This window comes from Mizuhopecten yessoensis, unplaced genomic scaffold (genome assembly GCF_002113885.1).
Source record: "Mizuhopecten yessoensis strain PY_sf001 unplaced genomic scaffold, ASM211388v2 scaffold357, whole genome shotgun sequence".
Taxonomy (NCBI): Eukaryota; Metazoa; Mollusca; class Bivalvia; order Pectinida; family Pectinidae; genus Mizuhopecten; species Mizuhopecten yessoensis.
Window position 1 is genome coordinate 446,251 of NW_018403506.1, and position 22,537 is coordinate 468,787.

A 22,537-nucleotide genomic window follows, 5' to 3' on the forward strand; every position below is an offset into this window, starting at 1 on the left:
GAACTGCAACGGGAACTTTGTTTTGGTAAAGCAATGCTTACTTTGGCTGTTCTGTGCTGTCTGAAATCGCTGTATTTAATGAAGACATATGTCGTTGAAAACGGATTTTAGCTGTGTAAATAAATGTCTAACTGTTCATTTAAAATTGGAAGGATTTCGTATTCGACAACCCTATGACACACAAACATAGTTCGTCATTAAGTCTTGTGACATTGATTTTGATGAATAATCATGCTTGTTTCGCTATATATATATGTAACACTTACTTTGCATGCTCAGTTTCGAATTTATACTTGTCAGTCTGATGCTTGTTGACACTGTGCTTTTATATAAGTGTGACTATAGGTTTGGGTAAATCGCTCAAGCGACTTCGATTTTCGGAGTTCTGTTTCCGTCAGTATTATTCCGCTGATTTGAGAACACGAGAAATTTGATGACTTACGACAGTTAACATTTTCAGTTTATACAAAGACAATGACAAATTGTGGGCGATTTTAAAAGTAGTTAGAACATTTTGAAGAGATAATCATAAATGTACCAAAAACGTAGTAAGATAACAATATTATCAGCATTGGCGCAGTGATTAAGCTCCATGCTTTATATTCAGGACGTCCGAGAAGATATGAGAAGGATGAATCCTCGTTACGGAGCAAAGATGTTTTCTTTTTTATTGTCCTTTTTAATTTTCTCATTGCTTTAGTTAATAGGCAAGCAGCGCTAAAATCAGAAAAATTACGACCCAATTGGTACTCTTTCTCGTAGGAGATAGAAAAAAAGAGCGATGGGAAAGCCTTCCATACATTGTTTATCTTTAAAAGCCATGCAGTGTTTACTTTCGTGTCTAACATATCTGTACATATACATAAAAACAAAAAAACATTTTTGACAAAGTGATGTGAATGATAAAAAAAAAACTCATGAAAAGAGAAATTTTGTTTTAGTCAGCAGCAAATACATTTTGATAATAAAATTAGGAATTTTAATTGATGTGGTATTTTAACGTTGCTAAATAGACGGTTTGTTTCTGTCTCGAGCTATCAACAACGTGAGCTGTACTTTGTTGAAATCGAATCGTAAAACAGCGATTTTTTTGGAAAACATTATGTTTTACACTGATCAAAACACGTTGCCAGTTTCGAAGGAGTGATCGATAACCGCCCACGCATGCANCCCCCCCCCCCCCCCCCCCCCCCAATCGACTTCTACATTGACAAATAGATTACTTCAAATGATTTAGACCCGTCAGTGCGCTATATAATACATCTATAGACGGGTACGTAGGAACGTATATCGATTGTTACTTCCGTCAATAAGCTTACCTTACACCGGTGTGGCGAGTATTTATAGAACACCTGCATTTTCCTTAGCTCATACGTACGGACAAAAGTACAGACTTTTCTTACTTATCGTATCGTTACAACACAAAAATATACCGTACAAATGGTTATTTACGCGGGCTTTAATTTTCGCGATTATTTTACCCAAAATAAGGAATTTAAATATATACGGATTATTATCTAGCGATCTAGGTATGTGAACAAACTAATATCTTTGCGGAGTTTTAGTACAGAGACGTATACGATTATTTTGTTAAATCACAAGCAAAACTATTACATGTCTGATATAATCTATTTTCCATCATATTGTATCACTCTTAATGTCAATGGATCGTTACAACCACACAATCGCTATTACATGACGACATAACGGTTATGAAGTTTACTATCGTGGTTCATGTTTAAGCTTGTCGTATTATTTTGCGGTTTACAAAAAGACGATCACGTTATTGACGCGCAAAATCGCGAAAATAGCAACCCCGCGGAAATATCCACCTATACGGTGTTATTTATCAGAAGTGTACGTTATTGTTTGTAATATTAAACAAGAGACTATTACGCCTTTACGTTGAGTTGACCGCTAGCTTGTAGCATGGTTTATATATCAAATACTTACAATTAAAGTACATTATCTTTTGTAATCAAAGTTGTATTTTGGTAACGTAGCTAAGCATTTTATAGACACCCTTCCCATTTGCTATTTTTTTGCATATATTTTTTCGAAAAAGTTTCGACATAAACAATTATTCTTTTAACCAAAGCATCTTTGATGGTCGAACTGGCTTTCTGTGTCAACAACTGAAATTTTCAAATATATGTTTTGTTTCTAAGTATTTCTAGTGACTATTAAAAGTACGCAACAAAATGGAAATGAAATAAAACAATTGAAAAGGTGCATTTTCACTGGCAATACAATGTATTCTTTTTTTTAACCTGTTTTACAAATAGTAAAGCAAATTATTTAAAATGTTGTGCATCAACATGGTGGGAATACATTCAGCTAATTCTTCGTGATCAACAGGACATAACACGTAGTAAACATGTTCCAAATATAAATCGGACGAGTGAGTATTGATCTTTAAAATTAATAACTGTCATTCAATCCTACAGCCACCAAACCCATACTTAATGGATCAGTGACTGTGTTTTGTCTGGTCAAGTGGCGATTTCCTAATAAATGACACACTTGTACATATGATTCAAGCGACTCGAGATCGCCTCCATTGATAAGCGGTTAGAGTAGGACAGTGTTGTTGGCGACTGGCTAGCTGACATCAATCGGATCAAATCACACACCCTGAACAATCCCAACGCTATCAATGACGTCTTGATTGCAGACGACAAGCATCTCTAATGGCATCCCCTGGGCCCAACATATGGCGCCCTAACCTTTCCGGCGGTGCCGTAACAGATAATTGAAAGTAAAATATGCAGGTCATTAGTCTTATTGTGTCTATTTGTATATACATATTTGTGTTCTTGCTTATCTAAATATGTTTTTATATATAGAACAAAATAAGATCTACCGACCGAATAAAAAAATGCTTTCACCCTTCACATAGCTCTTCAGGTTTATTTCAAAAGGACAACATCGTGACGTCACATTTACGTGTCATCACACTACAATAGTAACGTTACGTCACAAAGTACACAAGATTGGTTGACAAACTAGCTCAAAATTTTACTGTGTCCTGTTGAGATTTGGTTTTAATATTAAAAATATTAGGTGCCGTAACAGATGAATTGATATTGAAAGCAGGACGACATATATTCCAGTAAACGCGAATAAAGCAAAAAGAAGAGGCATCGCAACAATTTCTATCGAGATTTCCAATGATGGAAGATTACTATGATTACTATGATGAGGTGCCTTTAGGGATGCTTGTTGTCTGCAATCAACACGCCATTCATAGCTTTGGGATTATACGTTTAGAAATTATTATTGTTTACTTTCGATGTCAATATGATTTCGTAGTGCTTATTGCCAGGATGGCAGCAATAAGACCAATGAAAATGAAATAATGAACCATTTTAAATTCAACACGTCACATAATTTGTGAATTAAGTATTTATGGGTCCATTTACTGGCCTCTTCATTTTCTGAACGAACTGGCCATGAGAAAAATTGCTCTCACGACAAACCCTGAAAACCCTACACAAATGATAAGTTGTTTATCATCTGTATGCTACTACTATATATAGATCGTCAATCAATGAAAGTCGTCTAAATCCCATGCGACACCCTTCCAACCAGCTTGTGTGAGCTCCTCCAAGATCCTCTGTCATCTCCAAAGGAGTAAAACTAGTTAATGTCAATCTAGAGGAGGGAATCATTCAAAAGATATTTTCGTTATCAATTGTTCCACGTGCAAACTAAAACCTAAACACATTGTTGCTTTCCTAAAAACTCATTTTTTGGGGGGAGATTTAAACTTATTCTTCACCACAGATTATTTCCCTATGCGCAGCAATTTTCGTTGGATAATTGAGATTCGCTTCAACTAAATGACGGTATCATATAACATGAACAGACGTTCTAATTTGAGAACGTTCTTTGCCAGATCGGTAATTTTATTCCCCGATTGCTCTAAACTTCCTCTTGAGTATTCCATCGATGAACATGCGCATGCGTGATCATGGATTTATCACGCAACCGGTATGTAAGTGGTACATAGTAATGATTATAGAAGGTAACCGTATTTGTCAGGGCTGAAAGCATTTTTTTCACGTCAATCTGGGCACACAGCAAACATCACTTTCCCTCCATAGACCTTCACGTTAAATGGCTAGTTTGCATAGAATGATTCTATAAATAAAGAAAGAAATATAATTAAGGGGCAGTACAATAAAAACTATATAGTAGTAAACCTTAATAGACTATGACAACCTCCTGGTTGACAAAATTCAAGCATACTGTTAGCATTCCGATGGGGAAAACTGTACTCGTGTTCTGATGCTTCATTAAGTTAAGAGATTATCAGGACTAGTTACAAAAGTCTTTTTTTAGCTCTTCAACTCTATAATTATGATGAGACTGGTATATAATGGTCGTAAAACTACAGCGTTCGCCACGTATGTCAAAGAACTCAGTAGTCAAGGTTAACATTAAGTCTCACTATAATTGTCAGGATTTAGATAAATAGATTCGAGGAATCCAGGGTATTTCTGATTAAGGTTCATGGTGAAAGCCGCGGTGGTTGAGAGGTTATGACGTCTGACCTTCTCCGATCACTGGCCCTCCCCCAGGCTCAGGGCCTTAATGGGGCAGTCACCAGGTACTGTCGCAGGTCGGTAGTTTTTCTCCAGGTACTCTGGTTTACCTCCACTACCAAAATCTGGCACGTTGTTAAATGGCCATAGCTATTAATATGTTATAAAACACATCCAAACCAAACCAAATTTCTTATTATACAATGTCAAAAACGTAATCAATATCAATCTTAATGTGAAACTAATTAACTGGACATGCATCTTATCTTCGATTCTTTTTTCAATAACATTTGAAATATGCAGCTTCGTGAAAATAGATTTGATGCGATGTCAAGTAACACTTGTCCCCTATGAAATATTAATAGTCTGCTGAAATGCCTATCTTCTTTAAAGTGTTGTTGCTTACTATTAAGACAATGTCTTGCAGTGTTTTTGCTTGCAATGTGATTATAAGCTTTCATTTCTAATCACAGCGAGATCGTTGTAGTGCACAGCTCAATTATATTCTAACAAAGCATCTTCAAGATACACAGATTAGATTTTAATCGTATAACACGCTTCCACTTGCAGTATAAGTGAGAAAATCGATGTTATACACAAAAGTTAACACGGGGTATTTATTCATCGCTTTCTGCACGGTGCGATTAGTATCAATCAGTTACGTTAACCCTAGCGATACCTAGAGAAACTATAGAGATACCTAGAGATACCCTAGATATACACTAGAGATACATAGAGATACCCTAGATATACCAAGAGATACCCTAGAGATACCCTAGAGATACCTAGAGATACCTAGAGATACCCTAGATATACCCTAGAGATACCTAGAGATACACTAGAGATACCTAGAGATACCCTAGATATACACTAGAGATACATAGAGATACCCTAGAGATACCAAGATATACCCTAGAGATACCTTAAAGATACCTAGAGATACAAAGAGATACCTAGAGATACCTAGAAATACCATAGAGATAACAAGAGATACCTAGAGATACCCTAGAGATTCCTAGAGCTACCTAGATATACCCTAGAGATACCTAGATATACCTAGAGATACCCTTGAGATACCTAGAGATACCCTAGAGATACATTGAGATACCCTAGAAAACCAAGAGATACCCTAGAGATACATAGAGATACCCTAGATATACCAAGAGATACGCTAGAGATACCCTAGAGATACCTAGAGATACACTAGAGATACCTAGAGATACCCTAGAGATATCAAGAGATACCCTAGAGATACCTAGAGATACCTAGAGATACACTAGAGATACCTAGAGATACCTAGAGAAACCCTAGAGATACCTAGAGATACCCTAGAGATTCCTAGAGATACCTAGCTATACCCTAGAGATACCTAGAGATACCTAGAGATACACTAGAGATACCTAGAGATACCCTAGAGATACCTTGAGATACCCTAGAAAACCAAGAGATACCCTAGAGATACCTAGATATGCCATAGTGATACCCTAGAGATACCCTAGAGATACCTAGAGATACACTAGAGATACCAAGAGATACCCTAGATATACCCTAGAGATACCCTAGAGATACCTAGATATACCTAGAGATACCCTAGATATACCTAGATATACACTAGAGATACCTAGAGATACCTAGAGATACACTAGAGATACCTAGAGATACCCTAGAGACACCTAGAGATACCTAGAGATACCCTAGAGATACCTAGAGATACCTAGAGATACCCTAGAGATACCAAGGATAAAAGCCGTGGCCTATAAAACGCTCGATCCCATTCTTGTATGAATCACATACTTGATATATTTACTGTTCGAGGTTGGATCACCTTATTGATGCGTTTCCAGGTCGGACAATTATCAAACAAAACAGAAAGGTGTTAAAAGACGGACTTTTCTCTATCCACTAGACAACAATTATTAAAAAACTAATAGCCCGAGAGTTGTAGACGTTTTCCCTATAGGCCGGTAATGCAATTTCACACCAGACTCCATTGGAGTAAATCAACAGTATTTACCTTTGATGTCAAATAACCTGTCAATTTTAACAATACTGTATGAGATAATTGACCCGCATGTATATATTAAAACAAAATGAAAAGTACTCGTGCAGGATTAAGATATCGAAAAAATAACAAAGACAGAGGCACTGTCTCTAAGCCTTTCACCTTAAGGAGAGTGTGCATTTTATGTATTCTAAAGAGTGAACATGATATGATGACGTCATCAATATTATGACGTCACAAACAATACAAAATAAGGAAAATAAATTGTCTCCCTTTCACGACAATTGTCTAGTAGAAGGCAATTTCGTATTTAAGACTCCTATTTACTAGACAATTGTCGTGAAAGGGAAACAATGGCGTCATCATTTCGTGTTCACACTTTCAAATAAACAGTCTCCTGAAGAACCTCATAAGAGGTGAACGGCTTCGTCACTTGTGTTTCTAGCTCGCTTTTTAACACTATTAGATATAGAAATAGAAATGTAAAATAAATTAAAATGTTACCCATCAGCTTTACGCATCATTTTGTTCTTATTTTGTCGCATTTATTTGCAGAATATTCCTCTGCATAAATGTTTTAAATGCAGTGAAGGTCGAACTAAAAGCGCCATAATTTTACAGCAGAAACCCATTTCCGCTTTCCCTTCCATTATAATATACATTAAGTATGCTTTGCAGCATGACAGCGTAAATACTTCATATCCACGAAGCGCCACAGGCAATAGACATGATAATGTTGATGGCGCTTCATTTTCTGAAGAATGAGTATCATTTCGCTCCATTATATTCACAATAGAATCATAGGAAATCGTTACTGGAAACATTAAGAGCGAAACAGAAAACGAAATGTCACAAAACTGTTTCCCTTACCACATTTAAGGTTTTCCTTAGCCTGAATTTGTGTTCTACTTAAATCTTGTACAAGGTCATATCCAACTCAATCACTATCAGAGGGAACAGAACGGTGACAGCATTGCGCTTTTTGTTGTTAATTAAACATGACGCCTTTTCAAGAAAACAAGTCATATGTATGTCCCTTTGTATAACGCAACTATTTCGATTTATACATTTTTTTCTGCTTGGCGATGGGGGAATTGCCAATATGAGAAAAAGCTAAAACCGTTTTTTGGTATGGATGTTATCTCTTTGTCATAGTGATTAATATTTTATCTCCTTTTCTGTTTTGTCCTTTCTTTCATATTGTTGCTTCCTCAGCTGCTGTTGAACATTGTCTTTTTCGCGTAGACGTCCAATGTTGTACTAATGATAACTAAATAAGTTCAAACAAACTTGCACTGCTTTATATTAAGTAAATAATTATGAATCATTAAATGTCTAACTGTTAAACATGGATTTCTGCCTTGTCCCCGTTATACATGTAATTTCCTTGTTCGTCAAAATAACATGTATATTTATCTTTAGTGTATGTAAACCGACGACAGCTTCCGAACGCAATGCTTTAGTAACAGACATCAAACAGCCAATCCCGCTTTAGTGTAACCGCCATTTCCTTTATGAAACGAAATTTTCAATCATGTCTTTGAGCAAGAATATTGCTTGCTATCACATACTGTAACAAGTCTTCTGCCGAATTGTTTGAAATACTATAAAACGTGTACTTTGGTGAAATTCCATAAACTATATTTTGAAAATCTATTTTACACGAAACTATATAGTCTTTAAATATTTAGCATCGTACTAATGAGCTTTTATCATACATCAACTTATTTGTCTTATCGTTTATCTTTTACATGATGCCGTTGGCATTGTTTTATATATTAACAAATTGTGTACCTGTTGCAATCTTACGATCATCTTTCAAGATACAAGGTGTTAGACTCTGCTGGTGAATGTTTTAGTCCCCGCGGCTTGCCATAACCTTGATGGCCACAGTTATCTCTTCTGAGTCGTGGTATTGTTCACAATTAATTAGAAATAACCCAGGATTCCTCCAATCGGTATATCTCCCATTCTGTCTAAAAAGTCTTTCAGACCATTTTTTTTCCATCTCTTTGGCCTCTAGCATCAGCGATAATTTCTAGAAGGATGAAACAGCTGTATTTTACAGGGTAAGCATCTTTTGGCATACTGTATCAATTACGTACCAAATGCTACAGGTACACTCATATTCCGTCTTTGCGTATATTGCAGAGTTATCTTCTCTTGAGAGCAGGTACTGATTGTTACGTCATTTGTTTGTGAGAGTAACGTCATCAATTTTTGAGAAAACGACGTAATTTTCTCACACGAACCAATGATGTAACAATCAATACCTGCTCTCAAGAGAAGATAACTCTGCAATACACAAAGACGGAATATATGTGTCATACGTTCATATTGCTAGATCTAAACGCTAACATATAGTTTACAGTATTTAAAACAAGCTGAACATTTTCTCTTCTGAGTATTAATCTTCCTCTGGTATCGAGAAACATCTCTCATTTATACGTTCATTCATATTTTCAACATAACATAATTAAATGACCTGATGTTTTGTTGTCCTTTAAAACTTAGTACTTATCTGCAGGTAATAGCGCGATGTTGGGGCCAAGCTTACCGATCTTTTAATAGGAGTTGATGAAACATCAATTATGGTCATTACACATGTTTGCCTATCATAATTGACACATTAATTATTAATGTCAACGATACATCCACCTATTACGCGGGACGTGATTGATATCTGTTGGTTATACACGCTACTCCATTCTCATTAAACATCGCAAACTTAGGAGTCTGTCTCATTAAAATATTTCGAACATGGGAAAAATTTAAAGTATTAGGTTAGTCCCATGGCTTAAGGATCCCTGTCCCACTGCTGACAAATTACTGAAGTTGTTAACTTTTGTTATACAGTAACCTCCCCTTCATTTCCATTTGGTTATAATTGAAGCGTATTTGGTCAAGGGCACTTTCGTTGACCATGTAGTGCAGTCGGTTAGAGCGACGGTATAACAATCTGGGGCTCAGGGTTCGAGTCCCAGTCTAGCCCTGTTGATGTTTAAACTAATAACACTATTATCTAAATTTCGTTTGTTTCTGTCTTATTTTTCATGAAGTCCCACAGAAATGATTTATTAAAGCTGTAGTCATAATGTTAAAATCAGTTTCCAATGCATGCTTACAGGTTTTGCCAGTGATACGGGAATTCTTAACTGTGTTTTCCGCTATCATATCTACATCTGACAAATCCTGATTGTCAGGATTTAAAATATAAATCTTCAGACAGTATGTTTTTTTTTATTTATTAACGTGTTCGACTTGACTATTTGCAAAGACTTCTTCTACAGATAGAACAACTGTAACCAGTTGCATTGGTAAAGATATCCATACGCTGCTTAAATAATCTTGCGCACCTGTGGAAGTAATGTTTTCGCAGAAAACAAAAAAGAATGAATGTTTTACCTACACCTTTATCAGATTTAAAACATTAATGTTTACTCTATCACAATAACAGTTCAATATTATGTTTCTGGAAAGGTATACGTTCTAAAACGCAAAATAATGTACCCACCCCTGTGTTGCATGCAAAGTTGCATTTTCCCTAATCTTGCGCAAGATCTAAGAAATAGAATGTTTTTTAAACTTCCGACAATGCAGTTGATACATTTCAAGATTCTAAAACCTCTAGCCTAAATAACAGGTTGCTAAATCACTTAGCCCCTAAACCATACAAAAACAAAATTGAAAACAACAGACTTAAGCAAGGCTACTCCGTCAAATACGTCAGATATCGATGCCAAAGAAAACTGAATGCACAAAAATACAGACACTGAGTGTATATCAAATGGTAGATAACATTTGAAATGTAGTAACTTCAAAATAAATAAATGTATCGCAGCAGACATTTAAAACCAGTCAATCAGCATTTGAGAAGCTTGTTAGACATTATCAGTCATCAAAATCACAGCGAAGTCCAGCAGTGTGTATTAAAATATCGAATTGTGATATTTCGGAACAGCTGTTTTTAGAAAAGTGGCAGTCACTTCGTTGTATGGCCATCCATCTGATACCAGATAATGAAAGAAGCTAGCCTTGTGAAAACTTGTTATTTGATTATCTGTTTTAGATTTTTCAACACAAACATATGGGTTTTGATTTTGTCAGTTGCCATATATTTGCGTGCTGATTAGCATAGCATACGTACTTTTGAACTGTACGACTTTTTCATGAAAACAACATTTACTTCCATGAAGTGATTTAAGCACTCTATAAGTTTGCTTCATATTATCAATATTGAAATTCTTTGAAAAACGAGGAGAAGGCGTTTATGTATAAATAGGAAAGCTCATTAACACTGATCTAAAACGAACTTCTAACAATATAAATAATGCATTAATACAATACTAGACCAGTTCTTATCATATATCTCTGGTATCTTCTGATGTTATGACCAATCTTCAACATAGACAACACGTAACTATTTATGTAGCACTCTCTATTTTTACTGATACATGTAACTTGACCAGTCTTCGGAACAAACGGTTCTTGAGACGTATACATAAACTACTGTTATCACTACAACTTTCATTAATCAATCTAAACGACCTTCATTCATTCGAGGTTATTACACTTCAAAATGGCGCCTGGATGCTGCCATGTCTGCCGAAAGTTTAATACAGTGACTCCATGAACTGTATCAACATATTAAATGACTTTGAATACATAGCCTTATAATTGTAAACATATGAACAGCATGCAATGATTTCATTATGTTACTCATAATGTTAATTTGGACAAATAGGCGAATTTTAGGTTTTAGGTCCTTAAACTGGAAATTCAAGAAGGAGAAAAAATCTTAGGTTGATATGTGTTTGAGGAATGGCTTGGTTACAAATTCAATTTGTTAAGGACTGTGAGAAATAAGATTCTCACGGATTGGCAAAAAACTTGATCCCATGTTTGATCCAATGGTTTTTAAACAGAATAGGGAATTCAACTTCTTTTTAAAAAACACGTTGAGTGGAGAAATAATAAACTAGTAGAATTTGCAATGTAATACACAAGTTACATTTGAATATATCGCTTGGGTTCCGAACTTGACACAATATTAGAAAAACAAATACAATATATTTAGTTAACAGCAGTGCAAAACAAGTTCAATCAACTAAAATAAGTCACGCTAATTGGCCCGGATGGTAGGACGCAGGGGTCTTAATGAGGGAGGAAACCGGAGTACCTGGAGAAAACCCACGTTGTCGGGTAGGTTACCCAATACATTTTCACGTACGATCGGCCGCCTTGGTAAAAGGCGAGTGCGCTATCCCCTGATCAACCCAACCACCCAGTATAAGTATTTCATCGCTTTGACTCTTTAAAAAAAAAAAAAATCTTTAAATTTCTTAATATAACATCTTTGGGATTTGCAAATATAACAGACACTGTAAAACTATCATTAGATGAGTAACTCGCTGGAAAACTGTGTCACAAGGGTGTAATTGCTTTTCGACTTTCCCGCGAACCAATATGACTTGATTTGAATTCCTCAGGACTATAGAAGTTTTTATTTTCTTATTTCCAGATTTAATGACTGTGACAACAGGACATATGCTACACCCAGCACGATAGTTTTAACTTTACCGTTCGTGTAAAGGCACTTGTACATGTACTATTTCAAGCCAGCCGGGATAACTCATTAAAATTTATATCCGAGCAAAGTACCTGAGTACTTGTCAGGTACATGTATTAATGTTAGGTACATTAAATATGTACTCGAGCAAAAAACACAACGATAAAATCAAAAGACGAAGTCTATACTAAAAGATAACAAAGGAAACTGAGGAAACATTAGAACAAAGCCACAAGGAATGAAGAGCTTTGCATGTGTAATTATTTCCTACGTCACTTGTTACGTCAGTGATTCTACCTCTTGTTTAAGGATCAACGTGTCACAGCCAAAAATTTAATTATGAATTTTAAACTCTTTACCTACATGACAATAGCTTCAATAAATCATTCCTGAAAAGAAACCAATACCTTCTGAAACTTAAGTGAATAAAAAATGGTGGTCGGATGGCACAGTGATTAACGCATTCACCTTTCACCAAGGCGGCAGGGGCTCGACTCACCGATCGGACGTGAGCAGATATGGGAGTCACCTTCCCGATCACGTGGGTTTTCTCCAGGTACTCCGGTTTTCTCCTCCCACAGTAAGACCGCCGTACGCTAACATCCCATAATTATTGTAAAAGAAACATAGTTTATATATATATATACTACAACAGTGTACTGAGAGTAACAATGGGATGAGGCAAGGTCGTGATTCAAACCCTGAACTTTCGATCACAGCACGGTCCCTCTAGCAAACTCAATTTTTCTCATCGATCAGTGGTAGCACTATGGCCCACCCCGACAACATTCATAACCTCAACGAAATGAATGAAAGGTGACCGTATATTTGGGTTTTGCTTGTAGTGGAACACGAATCCTTTTTCTAGAAAAAACGTGTTCACAAACGATGCAGTGCACTTTCACCACCGTAGACTAGAATGGACTCATCTAGATCAATGCATGGTAGAGTCTACTATAGTGACATAGGGATGAAAGGGTTCAAATTGGCACTAAAATCTCATAGTTAGGATTTTGTGATGACGATCGAAGCATTTCCTCAACCTATGTGTAACCCCGCCATGATATATATATATACAATTATTTTGCAGACTAACTGAAAATACGTTTGGTCTCTTGGGGTCCGTTTCAATCATAGGAGAGACACTTATTTTTCGCTGATCCCAAATGAACTGCTAAATAATCGGATAAATATTGGTTATTAATAAAACGCAGACTACAAAAAAACTTAAATGGCTAAGGGACAATGTGTTTTATTATTTTTTCATATTATTCCCGACAAGTGTTCACCGATAAAAACCGATGTTGACTTGGAGCTCGTGATTTTTGTGGAAGGACTGGGTGTTTCTGAAAATAGAATTATGACGTGTCTCCAAACAATGCACCGTCCCACTTCCGAAGCTTTTTTGTTGTGTTTTTTCAGATTGCTTACATTACTGTTTTGTAAAATGATAATACATTTGTAGCCTTTAACTTCGGTCAATACCTGGAATAATCAACCTCAGCCAAAGGCTATAATTGTACAGTGTCAATCAATATTATAAGTGTTATATTCGAAAATAGAAACGACGTTATTTGATCGTCTGATTCGGCACTTTCAGAACTGTTCTGATGCTGCGCTATCCTTTTTTTGTGATATTACTTTGATAGGTTGTCGCGTGTCTAGATCAGTTGAAAGAGTCATTTTATTTTTGTATCACTTATTTAGCATTTTACCTTGATACAAGAGTAGATTAAATGCAATACTGTGCAATTGAATATTTTTGAATATTTTGTTAAGAGTGTAAAACCTTTCTTTTCTCATTATTTTAATAGCAAAATGCCTTCAGTCGGATGTCTGTAATACGATATTTTTCTGGAATTATATATGTTTTTTGCAACGCAGTTGATCCATGATTATTTTAGTTTTGCGATTATGTTTTTAACAGACAAGATCAATCACAAGCGTTTCATTTTATACCGCACGCAAATAAATATAAAAGGTAGGCGTTTCCTGTCTAGTAAGTGAACAACAACAACATTTGATGACGTGGGCCCGTATTCATGAGTTCATGAGCCGTTCTCATGCTCAAGCATTGATTATGAGCTAAAACAAGCTTTCATGTAACTGTGTTTAATCATGTCAAACGATCAAAAAGTCAAATATAAATAGTGAATCAGTATTTGGCATTCATTTTTTTTTCCTTCTTTTTTTTTTTTTTTCTTTTTTTCTTCTGCTTGTAGTTCCGATAATGTCCTTGAATTTTAACGCTATATGGTTTATTTTTCATATTCCACAATCCCCGACTTCCTCTATAACTCATATTCGCTCGTTATATCGAATTTTGCACGTGAACCTCATAAGACTTGACAGAAGGAGTTCCTCTGTTTAGTTTTGGGTAATAACGCACCTGTAGTGTAAGCGGTAAGTGATTAATAATTCAGTAAAATATGATTGTAAATGGTACGTCAGCATTGATCACTTTCAAGGTTTAATGAAAGTTCGTCTGGTATCCAATATTCGCAGGTGAAATGTTAAATTGTTCATTGTTTCCTCTCATCAGAATAAGATGTCTTACGAAACTTTAAGGTAAAATACAAATCCTTTTATAAATACATATGCAAGACCACGCACTTGTGTTTTTCTAACGAATCAGAAAGCACGAGAGTAGTGCGCGACGAAAATTTACGTCTGCGCAATAAATGAGTGCTTTCTGATTCGTAAGGAAAACACAAGTGTGTGGTCTTCCTTTTATCACATACCTTCCGTATTTGTTAGAGATCGATACAAAGATTTTATGAACTTTGATTTTTTTTTTGCAAATACCGGGAACTTTTCAGTTCGCCATGACCAGGGGTTCCCATTAAAAGTGGTTCCGGCTAATAGGTAAATAAAACATTCCGTATTGCACATGTGCAATACAGAACGTTGTATTTCATGGTCTGAATATTGCTTGTATTACTATAACAAGATTCAACAGGTATGTGATAAAAGATAGTACAACCTCTGAAGCATCTAGTTCAATTCTTCCTATTTGACTTCTCTTTAACCTATCCACTAAAGTTTCTGGTTCCATACTTACGATTTGACATTTCTTTTGTCCACACTTTTAAGCATCTAGTTCAATTCTTTCCATTCGACTTCTTTTTGTCCTCAGTTTTAAGCATCTAGTTCCATTCTTTCACGTTAACATATTTTGTCCATCCTCGAAAGCGTTTGATTTCATTACTTCAGTTTGTAATTTCGTTTGTCAATCATATGAAGCATCTGGTTCCATTCTTTTGATTTGCCTTCTTCTTGTCCATCCTCTAAAGCGTCTGGTTCAATTTTTTCGATTTGACATTTCTTTTGTCCATCCTCTAAAGCATCTGGTTCAACTTGTTCGATTTGACATGTTTTTGTCAACCATTTTAAGCATCTAGTTCCATTCTTTAACTTTGAGATTTTTGTCCATCCTCGAATGGATTTGATTTCATTATTTCAATTTGACATTTCTTTTTTCCATCCTCTTAAGCACCTAGTCATGTTCTTTTGATTTGTCTTCTCTTTTATCCATCCTCTAAAGCCTCTGGCTCCATACTTTCGATTTGACCACGTTTTCGACCGTCTACTGCACTATCTGGCACCATATTCTCAATCGGATAACCTGTTGTCTACCCTCTAAACATCCTTGTTCGCTTTCATAAGTTTATGTTTTCTTTTGTTTACTGTCTAATGTAGCAATCATCCGGTGACATTCTGTACATGAATCTATCAACTGAAAACAAGTGCCATTAAATCATGAATACACTATAAACACAACGACTCTCGTTCAACCAGTCAGCTGATTTCAAACACAGTGACCACTTCATATTACTACGCATAGTACCGTTTTTCGTTTCAACAAAATCAGCTGATCGGCGGAAGTTGAACATTTGAAGTTTGAGTGTAGGCTGGAGTTCTGGCTGTTACCTTTTTATGGTCTGCTGTCCGAGACTAATATCAAAAATGATAAATTTACAAAAAGTGTTGTAACCTTTTTTATTGTAGTTCACCGTAACGTTAATATATGATTTGAATGGATTTTCAAACACTATATGCATCAGGTACCATTCCCTCCTCTTGATTTCAGTCAACATACATATAAATGTGTCAAACCTCATGCTTGTGCTTAAAAGTCCCAACAATTCTTTCAATTATCTGCAAGAACCTGCAGGCATCTTGTACAATTCTCTCAATTTAAATCTCATGTTGCGGTGAATTTAACTTTTTGGCGTGCCATGTGATATTTGAAACAACCGAATAGTTTCTTAATTGGATTTTTTATTCCAGACTAAAGCATATTATCACGTACGCGTTCGGTCTCCCTCCTGGAAATCGCGAGGAAATGCAGCAATGCGATGTAATATATACTCTGTCTGTTCTTCCGGAAAATAGCTCAGTGAAAGCCTAATATATGACTTTGCTCTGGGATACAATTTTGATACCTAAGCAATTTATCAGGTTTCATATGAAAGAACGTCTAAAATGACATTTAGGAAATGGAAATTAATGTCGATAAAGTGTTTGCAAGTTTGTGATTATACAATACTAATGACATGACAATGGCAAGTTATTGATCGTTTATATATATATACATGTGGATGTACGCTGTTGATGTTGTTTGATGTAAAAATTATCTTGGCTCTGAACGATGGCTTCAAGCTAGATAATTAACATATAGACCAGTTGAAGAAATAAAACATATTGATATTGCTTAGTACCCCTACTTCTAAACTAGGAAGTATATCATTAATTCAAAATAATTCGAGAGCGCTATGAGACGTGTATTTAAAAACAAATTGCTGCAGTGTTTTCGCCTTTTCTCCCGCCGTGATGAAAGTGAATTCATCATTACAGCGAATATAAGCAAACATCATAATTTACATAGTAATGAAATAAAAAGGTCGAAATTAACATTGGGTGAAAATTAAATTCATGGGCAAAGGGCGAAATTTTGACGGGGCAAAGGTTACCCAGTATACAGCATTCTGTACAAGTTAAAAATGTCAATTTTGTTATTGCATTGGCCAGTTAGTTCGCAAAATTAAAAGCCAAATAAATAGAATAAATATAGCACTACATGCCGATTTTGAAAGTAAGTCACTCCTTCACTAAATAGGGATTAACGAATTACGTAACTGTCAATTTGCCTCACCCATTATTTTGCTCCTTTGGTAAGAAATTATATTTTATTTACTAACCTTATTTCTAAACATCGTTTCTATGTCCGGCATGTTTTGTCATATAAACGCGTCACTCAAAAGTGCAATGTTATGCTTTAAAGTAATTTTCAACGAAATACTATTTTCTACTCGCTATTATTTTAATCTGAAAATATTCGGACATGATTGACTCGATCGACATACGATGGTAAGGACAATAATTAGCCAGGCAATTGGTAAAACTGTATCTTTAGACATTTTATGAACTTCAATGATGTTAAACCACCAGAGGAAACGTATGTATGCCATATTAGGGGATACCTTTCCATAGGGAAGTATAATTTGTTTTAAAAGATTATCAATTTCACTGATCTTACTTCATTGACATTAAACAGCCACGGGAAGCGTATGTCTGCGATATTAGGAGATGACTTTCCATAGGGGAGTGTACGTTTTGAAAAGTATCTGAGTAAATTTTATCTGACAAGGTTCGGATGACAGGATGGTCCTATTACAGTTTAGAAAATGTCACACAAAGAACACAGCAAAACTGTCCCTTTAAAATGTTCATAAATTTAAAATAATATAAAACAACCAGGGGAAGCGTATATCTGCGGAACAAACTGAAAAAGAAGATATTTGTTTACAACAATTAATTCACTAGTTCACATTTCATCGTGAAATAGTAGTACATTTTATATGCTTCTGAGGATAATTGAATTGAATAAAACTAGTTATGAAAGAAAACTGAGGGTTACATTGATAACAAAATTATGTATCCATCTTTACTGCAATTTGATAGTTTCTTTTAAATGTTAGATTAATGAAATTTGCTTTCAATTAATTACTCTGTTGCAATAACAAATCGGATAGCCCACCATAACATGTCGAGTTAATTAAACTTTACTTTTAAATTTCAATGAACATAATTGGTGCCGTTCGAAGAAATTAAATCGACAACGTTATCGCTGATAACTATTTTAAGATTACTTATTTATTTTGTATGTAAGAATTCCTGTTCACTGAAGGAAATACACTAGAGAGTTCCACTTAAGTTTTTTCGTACACAGAGTAACCTCCTCTTAGTTCTATTTTTTGACATACTGTAAACTGGGACATTAATTATTTTATGATAAACTCACAACCATCACGGAAGGCGAAAAATGCAAAAATTAAACTGCAGCGAAAATCTTCTGGCATGCAGTAATTTTAGCTCGATTGGGCTGGAGAACAGTGATGGGGGGTCACAAGTCCTAATCGTGGTGTTGAACATTGCGTTTTTACACACAGAACACTATTGCTGATTTTTTTTAAACGTTTCCACGTTTCAAAAAAGTCCAACAAAGTATTTTTTCAGAAATGATATGTCAAAGCTATGTGCATGTTAGAAACAGTTTCCAATGCGTAGTGTTTGGCAGTGGTATGGGGTTCCTTAAAGCGTTCCACAGTATTTTAACCTTGGTGAGCTGATAGTCCTGAGTTCGATCCATGGCAGCGGCGTCAACATGTGTCAGACCATTAAGTTGATTCTGAACATTTCTTTTTAGATATCGTTTATTTCGAAGCGAATTCGGGGAAATATGTCGCTTGTCTGTTTTTTTCAGTTTGTGTTAATGTGTTTAATAAGATGAAAATGAAACAGCATTAGGAGAGATATACCTGAGACTTTGAAACTATTATTGAAAACGAATGCTGAAAATGCCGTCGAAACGTCATTTTTCTTCGACAGTATCTATAAAATGTGTACATGTATGTTGAATTTAAAATTTGCCAGCATACTTCTAAATTTTGAAATCTATAAACTAACGGGTTTTACTCACCTTCTCTTCTGTTTTTAAAGTAGTTCCGATCAATTCAGATTTCCAAAGCGTTGGTCCCTAGCATCACCGGTAAGTCCTACACTGTACAAGTACGAAACAGCTGTATGATGCAGTGTGATGTTTGGCATACTGTATCTATTACCAAGATACAATCACCTGTGTTTGTGTGTGTTACGTTCATATCTAGAGTCGTAAACTTATTGTTACTCGTTCTTTTCAAATAAAGTTAATGAATTAAATGCTTTGTGTTTTTATGAAACAGCTCTGTAACAGTAATGCTGGGAGTAATGACTTGTGGAAATATGTTGTGTTTCCATGAGAAATTGTCTAAAAGGAGTCTACAAAAGTGGAATGGACAGTATAGTGCAAGGCACTTACGTTTCTACGAGAATGTAACATCTATAATCATAAAAGTCGAGCCGTTATATAGCGTTTTGATGTCTTTTCTCATAGACGTCTTAGACGTTTTGTAACGTTCATACGGAAGGTGCTGAAAAGAGCTATGCACTTCCAGACTCTATGCGGTCACCAAATATAATCCCCGCTGATTGGTACTGCAACTGAATAGACGACATGTATTGCCACAAACGAAATGAAAAAACTTTAAAATAAATATCTCATAATTAAAGTTTTAGACTTTAAGCATTTTCAGAAATAATTGTTTACGTGTTCGCTTGATTTTGACGCCTGTATAACGCATAGCATATTTCTGGTTTTAAACCGAAATGGTGAGAAAAAATAGTCATTTTTTTCTTTTTCAAGTCTTCGATAATTGATTCTTTATCATTTAGTGTTGTAATTGATTTATTATTAGTTAGGTCAAAATCTGAAGAAAGTGATGCCTGGTCTTTAAGTTACAAGTAATTTATTGACCACAACGATCGTAAGTCTCATGAACTTGAAACCAACGGCATACCGACTCATCTATATCTACTGCTTCATTCAATCTTTTCTTACAACATGAACAACGGGGACTGCTTACAATTTCAGCAATATGCGGAGAGTAACGAATTCAATTTTTTCTATTGTGGACTTCCTCTTTTTTTATAGTAACATTTTCGTTTCCCTCACATATGGTGTTTACAAGTCAACGTTGATTCAAAATTCAAACGTTTCCCCTAGATATCACGATTTCTGTGATACGTGTTTATTTCGAATGCTGACATACACACTTACTACTCAGGATAGGAAGATATGCAGGTTGATAATGGTATGAGTGAGTTTTATTGTTGCCAAAACACACTGAGAGGAGGTAAAAGATAAACTTATTGGAAATAGTTTTAACGTTTGATATATAGGATTTATAAATAAGACTTTTAATGTGTAACACTCTTGTACCAAAATGCAATCTGAATCTAAAATAGATGTCGATTATTTATAATTTCAAGAAGTTAACATTTGTTTCAACACAATTTCAAACTCGATTACAATACAAAACAGCTCTGAAATTCAGTTAGCTATTTTATTTTCTGGTAAAAATTGAGATAAAAGACATCTGGTCTTCTTATCTTACTTAATGGGTCTAGCATTCCCTTCGCGTGAAATGTAATGTTAAAAAATTAGGGTCACACATATCCGGTTCAGGGTTATGCTGCGGTACTAAAGAAGCGCTGCGTGTAGGATTTATTGATATGAGCTAAGGTAAATGTTGTCATCAGCACCTGAATTCTCCTAATTCTGTGTAATATCACCCTATATTTCATGACGATCATTACGAGAAAATGTCAGGATAATACTCCTGGCTCTGAGGGAATAGAACGAAGTGGTGGTAACGACCCATATAATGTTTAATATAGGATATTGCTTTTCTATGAGTTATTTACATCGCTCTATATCCAGTCTTGCAATACAGAGCAGTGCATGACTGTCTCCTGTTCTTTCATTGAACATAGTGCTAATAAAAAAATAAAATAAAAACAAGGTCGTAGGTTCGATCCCTACAGACAGCGGGATGTTGTTTTGTCCTTGAGCAAGACACTTGACCTTTATTGCTCAACTCCACCTGAGTGAGATGTGAAGTGTATTGTATATGACGGTCTCTGTTCTGCAATATTCCAATGGTATGTTTCTACAGAATTGAGCCGTTTGAAATACAGACCTATGACAAGTAGAACACTTCGAAGACACCATACGCCTATCAAACAAAGGATCGGCCAAAATTAACTGTTTTCTGCCTTATATGAAGTAACTATTAGTGTAATATAAGGACGATGGAATGCTGTTGTTCTTTATTTATAATGATAATAATAATTTGAGGTTCTTATATACCGCTTTATCACAACCTAGGTACTAGGTCGTCTCAAAGCGGTTCACAAATTAGTATCCGTTGTTATAGGGCCTTTGTAACCAGCATATATCTCTCAGAGAGCATACAGCCGGTGCTGCCATTTCGGCGCTCACAGCTAGCATTCAACAATTCCAGCACTGCCCAGCCACGTACTCATTTACGGATGTGTTTGCTGGAACAAGCGGAGTAAAGTATCTTGTTCAAGGATACAACACAGTGCCGTGACGTGACTCGAACCGCAACCCTTAGGTCACGAGTCCGGCTTCCTACCACTAGACTACCGTGCCTTATAAAAGGCCTTAAATAGTTATATCATCATGTTATATCTTCATGTAAATTAAATTTCCTAGTATGATGTCGCATGTGATTTCAACTACGAAACTAACATTAGGAGCACATATGTATCTGATTAATCGAAAATTATGTTCTTTTTTTATATAAACTCTCAGCTTAAACTGAAGTCCTACCTCGAGTTCACTTGGTAGCTTTACCGGATTATAAATTATCGCATAATCAGTTACTAATTTCAGAATATATCTTGTATGCTATAATCATTTTATACAACATGTGCATGATGTCTCAATGAGTTAAAAAGGAAATTGATCTTAGGCGCTTAACGTTTAAGGAATGACAAATGCATATTCAACACAAACAAGAGATAATTGGAACAGTCTTACTTGAACCAAATTAGGTCACTGTTATATACTTTGGGAAAAAAATCTACATCATTAGAAACTGTCTTTGGGTAATAGAAATGACCTTAGAAGTGTTGTTTCACCAAATTAGGTCACTGTGATCAACTTTTGAAAAACGCAGTTTACCAAGGGATTTCTCGTAAAAGCTCAATACCTGTGAGGGTCTGCGTTTGTGTAATGAAAGTTGTTGATGTGTTTTGTCAACGGATCTCCAAACATCTCCCTGAAATAAAATATCCTGCTTCTGTTTTTCTCCCTGGAAGACGATATCTTACGTCTGGAAATCGTTCTGAAATTGGAAGACAGTATTGGTTCAGACATTCTTTAGAAATGTGATACAATTACAATAACTATTTTCAGAAAATATGAATCTAATTAAAACAGGATATTGAACTTCTCTTTTTTCACTGCAGAAACAAATCATGTCTGGAAATCTTCCTCAATCCGAGAATGTC

At 35.4% G+C, this 22,537-nt stretch overlaps 1 protein-coding gene across 1 annotated transcript in view; it reads left to right on the forward strand.

Annotated features, from left to right (window-relative positions):
* LOC110446570 (RYamide receptor-like) overlaps positions 1-22,537 on the forward strand; it is a 62,339-nt gene that overhangs the window by 38,405 nt on the left and 1,397 nt on the right. The gene's annotated exons all lie outside the window — the stretch shown is intronic.